At 45.4% G+C, this 9,800-nt stretch overlaps 1 long non-coding RNA gene across 2 annotated transcripts in view; it reads right to left on the bottom strand.

Annotated features, from left to right (window-relative positions):
• LOC120991190 overlaps positions 1-8,670 on the bottom strand; it is a 16,636-nt gene extending 7,966 nt beyond the window's left edge. The window contains exons 1-2 of one of the 2 annotated variants that reach the window (XR_005776540.1): positions 8,660-8,670; positions 3,374-3,379 (exon numbers count right to left, since the gene is read on the bottom strand). This is a non-coding gene — a long non-coding RNA (uncharacterized LOC120991190). Of the gene's footprint in view, positions 1-2,526; positions 2,583-3,373; positions 3,380-8,659 lie in introns of those variants that run through there. The other variant, XR_005776539.1, reaches the window with a different exon arrangement.
• Between the last annotated feature and the right edge of the window lie 1,130 nt (positions 8,671-9,800).

The following is a 9,800-nucleotide window of genomic DNA, read 5'->3' as shown; positions in this document are numbered from 1 at the left end:
AGTGCTGTGCCTGCCACAGTCCTAAAGACTTAAGAAACAATATGAAAATCATTGATGAAAAATTTTAGTTTCTTAAATTAGGTCATTTCTGGGTGGTGTCTTTTATGTAAGCCCCTCAAAGTCACTTCAGAACTGAAATGTTTTTTTAAAAAAAGTGGGTTTTGGAGTTTTTCTAGAAAATGCTAAACCTTCTAAAACAAATTAAAATAAATAAAAATAAACTAAATTACATTTACAAAATGATGGCAACATAAGGTGGACATATGGGGAATGTTAATAACTATATCATAAGGTATCACTAAGAAAATAACATAACAAACAATCCATACCTGTGCATCTCCTCCATTACATGTCACTGCACACACGTGTATACACTGCACATGACGGCTCTTACCTTGTGATATAAGAGGCTGGTGCTCCTCCATTACATGTCACTGCACACACGTGTATACACTGCACATGACGGCTCTTACCTTGTGATATAAGAGGCTGGTGCTCCTCCATTACATGTCACTGCACACACGTGTATACACTGCACATGACGGCTCTTACCTTGTGATATAAGAGGCTGGTGCTCTTCCATTACATGTCACTGCACACACGTGAATACACTGCACATGACGGGTCTTACCTTGTGATATAAGAGGCTGGTGCTCCTCCATTACATGTCACTGCACACACGTGTATACACTGCACATGACGGCTCTTACCATGTGATATAAGAGGCTGGTGCTCCTCCATTACATGTCACTGCACACACGTGTATACACTGCACATGACGGGTCTTACCTTGTGATATAAGAGGCTGGTGCTCCTCCATTACATGTCACTGCACACACGTGTATACACTGCACATGACGGCTCTTACCCTGTGATATAAGAGGCTGGTGCTCCTCCATTACATGTCACTGCACACACGTGTATACACTGCACATGACGGCTCTTACCATGTGATATAAGAGGCTGGTGCTCCTCCATTACATGTCACTGCACGCACGTGTATACACTGCACATGACGGCTCTTACCTTGTGATATAAGAGCATGGTGCTCCTCCATTACATGTCACTGCACACACGTGTATACACTGCACATGACGGCTCTTACCTTGTGATATAAGAGGATGGAGCTCCTCCATTACATGTCACTGCACACACGTGTATACACTGCACATGACGGGTCTTACCTTGTGATATAAGAGGCTGGTGCTCCTCCATTACATGTCACTGCACACACGTGTATACACTGCACATGACGGCTCTTACCTTGTGATATAGGAGGCTGGTGCTCCTCCATACATGTCACTGCACACACGTGTACACACTGCACATGACGGCTCTTACCTTATGATATACAAGGCTGGTGCTCCTCCATTACATGTCACTGCACACACGTGTATACACTGCACATGACGGCTCTTACCTTGTGATATAGGAGGCTGGTGCTCCTCCATTACATGTCACTGCACACACGTGTATACACTGCACATGACGGCTCTTACCTTGTGATATAAGAGGCTGGTGCTCCTCCATTACATGTCACTGCACACACGTGTATACACTGCACATGACGGCTCTTACCCTGTGATATAAGAGGCTGGTGCTCCTCCATTACATGTCACTGCACACACGTGTATACACTGCACATGACGGCTCTTACCTTGTGATATAAGAGGCTGGTGCTCTTCCATTACATGTCACTGCACACACGTGTATACACTGCATATGACGGCTCTTACCCTGTGATATAAGAGGCTGGTGCTCCTCCATTACATGTCACTGCACACACGTGTATACACTGCACATGACGGCTCTTACCTTGTGATATAAGAGGCTGGTGCTCCTCCATTACATGTCACTGCACACACGTGTATACACTGCACATGACGGCTCTTACCTTGTGCTATAAGAGGCTGGTGCTCCTCCATCACATGCCACTGCACACACGTGTATACACTGCACATGACGGTTCTTACCTTGTGATATAAGAGGCTGGTGCTCCTCCATTACATGTCACTGCACACACGTGTATACACTGCACATGATGGCTCTTACCTTGTGATATAAGAGGCTGGTGCTCCTCCATTACATGTCACTGCACACACGTGTATACACTGCACATGACGGCTCTTACCTTGTGATATAAGAGGCTGGTGCTCCTCCATTACATGTCACTGCACACACGTGTATACACTGCACATGACGGCTCTTACCTTGTGCTATAAGAGGCTGGTGCTCCTCCATCACATGCCACTGCACACACGTGTATACACTGCACATGACGGGTCTTACCTTGTGATATAAGAGGCTGGTGCTCCTCCATTACATGTCACTGCACACACGTGTATACACTGCACATGACGGCTCTTACCTTGTGATATAAGAGGCTGGTGCTCCTCCATTACATGTCACTGCACACACGTGTATACACTGCACATGACGGCTCTTACCTTGTGATATAAGAGGCTGGTGCTCATCCATTACCTGTCACTGCACACACGTGTATACACTGCACATGACGGCTCTTACCTTGTGATATAAGAGGCTGGTGCTCCTCCATCATGGCCTCCTTGTACAGGTCCTTGTGTCCTTCTACATACTCCCACTCCTCCATGGAGAAATAGACAGTGACGTCCTGACACCTTACAGGAACCTGACAACACAATGACACCGTCATCACCCAGACCCCTCCAGTGCTGTTACTGGAGAATTTCCCAGCATTCCCAGCAGTGTCACCTCTCCAGTCAGCAGCTCCATCATCTTGTGGGTGAGTTCTAGGATCTTCTGCTCATGTATCAGGGGGTGAGGGGGAGGCTCTGTGATGGGGGGAGGGGTCCTGCTCCGCCCTCCTGACTCCTGGAGATGGATGATGGGAGTCACACAGTCCCCCGATGTCTTCTTCACTATTGTGTTCTCCTGTGGATGGAGAGAGACACTTATTTTTATTGATGACTATCCTCAGCCTTCTCTTCATTGTTTACCTGCTCGCCGTCAAAATCGCAGCGGTGAGCGGTGTAATTATAAGAATGGAGTCCTGATTCACTTCTATAGGATGGCACGTTCCTATTCAAGTGAATACCGCAGCGCCTTCCCATAGAAGTGAATGGGACGGCTGTAATTACACTGCTCACCGGTGTTTTGCAATGGTGAATAGTGTTAGGCTCGAATATTCGAATAGCGAATATTATTCGCGAATATCGGCACTTTGAGAATTCGCGAATATTTAGAATATAGTGATATATATTCGTAATTTCGAATATTCTAGATTTTTTTTTCATCAGTAACCTCCCTTCTTGCTTGTGGGCCAATGAGAAGGCTGCAATGTCTTTGTCTGAGCTTAGCAACATCCCTAGCAACCAATAGGAAAGTTGCCTACCCCTTACTATATAAGAACCTCCCCAGCAGCCCTTGTATGCAGTATTTGCAGATCTGAGAGAGAGAGCAGTGTTATTGCTGTGCTCTCTGCTTTCCTGTGTCATTACATTAGAAAGTTAGTTATCTTATATATATATATATATATATATATATAATACAGATAGTGGGAGATAGTCAGTGTAGGTTAGATAGTGATATAGTGCAGCTGATAGCTTCTGCTGTCCATACATACATACATACATGCTACATACATAGTGCTGTGATGTCACAAGTTCACAACAACACTTAGTGAACCAATCACTAATAAGTAGTCAGACCTATTAAAATGTGAAGTTTTGCGTATTGCGCCAAAATATTCGCATCATTGGTGCCGATTTGCGCAATCACGAATATATTGGAGCACTCTATCTGCATATAAAGCTATTGTAATGTTCTGCCGTACCAACCATTTTCTCCAGTCTCAAGAAACTTCTAGCAGCTTGAAAAATGTAGCTATAGTGACCGATGCCTGTATTTCGAGTGCATTACACGAATATTACATTGCTGATTTTTCACAATCAAGGAAATAATCTCGAATTCATGACGAATATTCTTCCAAATATTTGCGAAATATCACAAATCGAATATTGCCCCTGCTGCTCATCAGTAACGGTGAACAGGTAAACCATGAAGGGAAGGCTGTGCTGGCACGGCGCGCGCCTTCTCCTCAACCAGCTGATCGGCGGGGGTGACGGGTGTCGGATTCGCACAGATCTCATATTGATGATCTATCCTGACGATAGGTCATCAAAAAAATAACTTGGACTACCCCTTTAAAGGCTATGTACATATTTGAAAAATAAAACTCTTTTTTTCAATAATTAATTTAATTTATTTATTATGTGGAGAAAATCATTTTCTCCATATATGGCTTAAGAGTCTCTGCTCTATGTCCATATATGGCTTAAGAGTCTCTGCTCTACGTCCATATATGGCATAACAGTCCCTGCTCTACGACCATATATGGCATAAGAGTCCCTGCTCTACGTCCATATATGGCATAAGAGTCCCTGCTCTACGTCCATATATGGCTTGAGGTCCTGCTCTACGTCCATATATGGCTTAATAGTCCCTGCTCTATGTCCAGATATGGCTTAAGAGTCTCTGCTCTACGTCCATATATGGCTTAATCGTCCCTGCTCTACGACCATATATGTATTAAGAGTCCCTGCTCTGTGTCCTTACATGGAGTGAGGGCCTATGAAGGGGTATCCCAAGAGATGTCAGTATGCTTGGGGATACCCTTGTGTGTATAACTTTTATTTAAATAAAAAAAACTATATTATTTTCTACAGGGTTTTGAACCTATGACCATCTGCATGGAAGGCGGAGATGCTAACTGCTCAGCACTGATGTATGAGAGATAATCTCTGGCTAAAATCCCTGGTAGAATTTCCCCATGTGTTATGTATTTATATATGGCAGAAGTATCATTTTATTTTTAGTAATTGCAAAACATTTATGGCACATAATAATGGCATAAAAGCTGTCCTTAGTCCTTAGGCCACCTGTACACGAGTCCAGGAGAACACATAAGATCTGCACAAATTTCCATGAGGATTTTTGTGCGTTTCTGCACCAAAGTGTTCAATTTCTTGTTCCCGGCCCTTTCCTCCTGGGTACAACGTGCCTACTTACCTTCTCATGGCTCCTACAACATGACTATTGGTCACTGGTCACATGACACACCACTCACCATACTGGGGGCTGATCTTCAGGTTCTCCATCACTTGGAAGGTCTGGAGGCCGTTCTACAGGACCCTGGACTCTTCCTATCACTTCCTATGATGGATTCTCCTTCCCGATGTCTGACTTGTTACAGAATACAATAAAGAGGAGAGAAATCTAGAAAAGTTTACCTCTCCGCTCAGCAGGGAGATGATCTCCAAGGTGAGGTCTAATATTCTTCTGCTGATCTCCTTCCTGTCCATCCTTGGTGGCTCATTCAGGAGAAGGCTCGTATTGCTGGTTTTCTTCATCCTCCTCCAAAAAAAGAGAATAAAAGGTTAATCAGTGAGTCCCATGTCCCCGATAATAAGGGCGAGAAAAAGTACAACTCATCCCGCAAAACTCAGACCCTCATAAAGCTGCACTGACGGGAAAACCCTGAGCTCCCTGTGTATCTAAGCGCAGTGTGCAGAGGCAGAAGACTCTGAGCTCCATGTATATCTAAGCTCCAGGCAGTGCAGTGTGTGGAAGCAGGAGACTCTGTACTCCTAGTGTATCTAAGCTCCTGAAGTGCAGTATGTGTAGGCAGGGGACTCTGAGCTCCGTGTGTATCTAAGCTCCTGGCAGTGCACTGTGTATCTAAGCTGACCTCACCTGCAGGCTGCTGGAGTGGCTGGTAACAATAAGGCGGAGGGCAGCGATCTGCTTTGAATCTGCCGTATGGCAAAAGTTAAAGGACCTGTGATGATGTCACCATCATGTGACCAAAGAATGTGGGGGCGGGGCTGAGCACTTGAGAGAATACGGGACTGGGCTGTTTCAGAGCAGCGGGTGCAGGGAGGGAGTCAGGCTCCGTCTGTGACTGTGATCCTCGCCTTGCAGGACCTACCGGTAAAAGAGGAGAGAATATTTAAAAGAAGAAAAACTGCTACAAGAGGACATAGTTTAAAATTAGAGGGGCAAAGGTTTAAAAGTAATATCAGGAAGTATTACTTTACTGCGAGAGTAGTGGATGCATGGAATAGTCTTCCTGCAGAAGTGGTAGCTGCAAATAGTGGAGGAGTTTAAGCATGCATGGGATAGGCATAAGGCCATCCTTCATATAAGATAGGGCCAGGGGCTATCCATAGTATTCAGTATATTGGGCAGACTAGATGGGCCAAATGGTTCTTATCTGCCGACACATTCTATGTTTCTATCACACTGACATAGAGCTAGGGGCAGAGTTCTGTAGCAGTTAGGTCCTGCAGAGGCACACAGCATTATAAATCAGTATACCGCCCTGCTCTCCTGCAAGACGAGCAGTGTCCAGAGCAGAGGGCCACAGTCACACATGGAGCCTGATACCCCCCTACAGATGCTGGTCTGAAATAGCCCTAAGATGAGAAGTGTGTTTTGAGCCTGTAGCTGTCTAGCACATAGTCAAAGAGGACTCTTGGGGTCTACAGCTGTCTAGCACACAGCCATAGAGGACTCTTGGGGTCTTCAGCTGTCTAGCATATAGTCATAGAGGACTCTTGGGGTCTACAGCTGTCTAGCACATAGCCACAGAGGACTCTTGGGGTCTATAGCTGTATAGCACACAGCCACAGAGGACTCTTGGGGTCTACAGCTGTCTAGCACACAGCCACAGAGGACTCTTGGGGTCTATAGCTGTATAGCACATAGCTATAGAGGTCTCTTGGCGTCTACTACTGTCTAGTACATAGTCATAGAGGACTCTCGGAATCTACTGCTGTCTAGCACATAGCCATAGCCCAGTGGTCGGTTCGCGGCGAACTTTGAGCACTCGCGATCCACCGAACTTGCGAACATAGGGCGATTTTCGCCGGCGCCATGTTCTTTTGAATTGCACCAAACTTTGACCCATGACACATCCATCAGGTGGGACAGGACAGCAAATTGAGACGTTTCAGCACATGGACACATCCCCACCCTATAACAGAACCCGATCTGGCCGCCATTTTACATTCTGTAATTTGTCAGTGTAGGGAGAGGTTGCTGTGTGGAGCAGGGACAGGCTGTTACGGACACCAAACGCTAGCTAATGGGGCCACAAAAGTCCTTTTAAGGTCTAGTATAGGTGTGCTATAGATAGGTGTGACATATTGAGGTGTGTGATATACTTATAATATACTTTCTAGACCACTGCTGACCACTGAGTAGGCGGTCCGATGATTTCGGCATTTGCTTTAAAAAGGTGCCATTTCACATGCGGCACTGTTGCTGCCACAAGCCACAACACAGCCTACATCCGTGTGGACGACACATGGGAGGCATAAGATAAGTGACATGAATGCACTATTGCAAAACAGCACGTTACTTTATGCACTGTGAACTGTTATCCAGCTGTAAGAGGTGATTAAAGGTATTATCACCTCTGGATACTGACGAATAGGTCCCCTGATGAGTTGGAGCCATGTCCAATGAAACGCATTGGGACGTAACATTAGTGCTATTTTTCATCAATGATAAATTGGTGACAGCGCCCCCCACCACAGCAAGACGAAGCTGGGCAGTCTCCATTGCTGCGCAGTTGGAATGATGCTGCACTCCGAAGACAATTTTGCCATGGTCTTTCAGAGGGATTGAAAGATGCATTTGCCTTTCATGAGAGACCTACCTCCTTGGATTCTGCCATGTCTCGGGCTGTTTGTATTGACAGGCGTCTTAGAGAGAGAGGAGAGATCACTCCTTCCTGTCATACTCAGTCCAAGGACAGTGGAGCGGTCTCTTTCTGTGCGCAGGGGTCTCAGTCTCTCTCAATCCCCTCTGAGCAGAAGGCCATGCAGCTGGGTTTGCTTGCCTCTAACAACAGAGGATTAAGCTCTCAGAGGAGGGTTTGTTTCTGTTGTGGAGGTATAAATCATTTGGCTAATGTTTGCCCCTCTAGAAGATTCAGGGAGTTTTTTGAGGGTAATAAGAAACAAAAAGAAAAAAAAGTCCTCTAAGAACGTTCCATCTGTTACTATTGGCAAGGTTGATGCGGAAATTGAAGATTTTGTCGTTTACTTGTAGTTCCTGTTTTGTCCTACCTGCCAGGGTGGCGCTAGAGAGCAAGAACATTGTTAGATTTTTGTAGATAGTGGAGCAGCTGTCAATCTCATTGATAATCAATTTGCTACAACGCATGGTTTCCAGGTATGCACTTTGGAAACGGATATACCTGTTTTTGCTATCGATTCCGCTCCACTTTCTCAAAGATCGTTAAAGGGCATAGTTCACAATATCCATTTGACTGTGGGTGATGCTCATGTTGAGTATATGTCATGTTTCGTCCTAAGCGGATTACCTACTCCTCTAGTGTTGGGGCTACCCTGGCTCACTAAACATAACCCCACCATTGATTGGCAAGCGAGGCAAATAAATGGTTGGAGTGACTTTTGCAGAGCGAATTGCCTCATGGCGTCTCTTTCAGAGGTTTCTACTAAGACTGTACCATCTTTTATCTCTGAATTTTCGGATGTGTTTTCAGAGAGTGGTGTCCAGGAGCTGCCCCCTCACCGGGAGTACGATTGCCCTATTAATCTCATCCCAGGCACCAAGCTGCCTAAATCTCGTTTATACAATCTCTCTCAACCTGAAAGGGTCGCTATGCGTACTTATATCTCTGAGAGCCTGAGAAAGGGACACATCCGACCCTCGAAGTCACCTGTTGCTGCTGTTTTGTTTTTTTTTGTTAAGAAAAAAGATGGTTCTTTAAGACCTTGTCTGGATTTCAGGGAGCTGAACTGTATCACAATTCGTGACCCTTATCTGCTTCCTCTGATCCCGGACCTTTTTAACCAGATTGTTGGGGCTAAACTTTTTTCCAAGTTGGATTTAAGAGGGGCATACAACCTGGTCAGGGTCAGAGAAGGGGACGAATGGAAGACGGCCTTCAATACCCCTGAGGGCCATTTTGAGAATTTGGTTATGCCTTTTGATTTGATGAATGCTCCAGCCGTCTTCCAACATTTTGTGAACAGCATTTTTTATCATTTAATGGGGAAATTTGTACTAGTGTATCTAGATGACATTTTGATTTTTTCTCCTGATTTCAAAACTCGTAGGGACCACCTACGTCAGGTCTTGCTCATTCTGCAGGAGAATAAATTGTACGCTAAACTGGAAAAATGTGTGTTTGCGGTTCCAGAAATTCAATTTCTGGGTTTTCTTCTCTCCGCTTCTGGTTTTCACATGGACCCCGAGAAGATCCGCGCTGTGCTTGATTGGGAGCTTCCTGAGAATCAGAAGGCGCTGATGCGCTTTTTGGGTTTTGCCAATTATTACAGGAAGTTCATTTTGAATTATTCCTCTGTTGTTAAGCCACTCACTGATATGACTAAAAAGGGGGTAGATTTTTCTTCCTGGTCGGTAGATGCACGTAAGGCCTTTTCTAGTATTTTGATTTCGCTGCCATCTTGGTACAACCTGATGTCTCTCTGTCCTTCATTGTTGAGGTGGACGCTTCTGAGGTGGGTGTGGGTGCGGTCTTGTCTCAGGGTCCCTCTCCTGCCAAATGGCGACCGTGTGCTTTTTTCTCGAAGAAACTCTCCTCCGCAGAGAGAAATTACGATGTGGGCCATCAAGTTAGCTTTTGAGGAATGGCGCCATTGGCTAGAGGGAGCCAGACACCCTATTACCGTGTTTACCGACCATAAGAATCTGGCCTACTTGGAGTCAGCCAAGCGTCTGAACCCGAGACAGGCCAGATGGTCTTTGTTCTTTTCAAGGTTTAA

The sequence above is a fragment of the Bufo bufo genome, chromosome 2 (assembly GCF_905171765.1).
Source record: "Bufo bufo chromosome 2, aBufBuf1.1, whole genome shotgun sequence".
In the NCBI taxonomy this organism is placed as follows: Eukaryota; Metazoa; Chordata; class Amphibia; order Anura; family Bufonidae; genus Bufo; species Bufo bufo.
The sequence above is the reverse complement of the archived record's forward strand: the minus strand, read 5'-3'. Positions and strand labels throughout refer to the sequence as shown.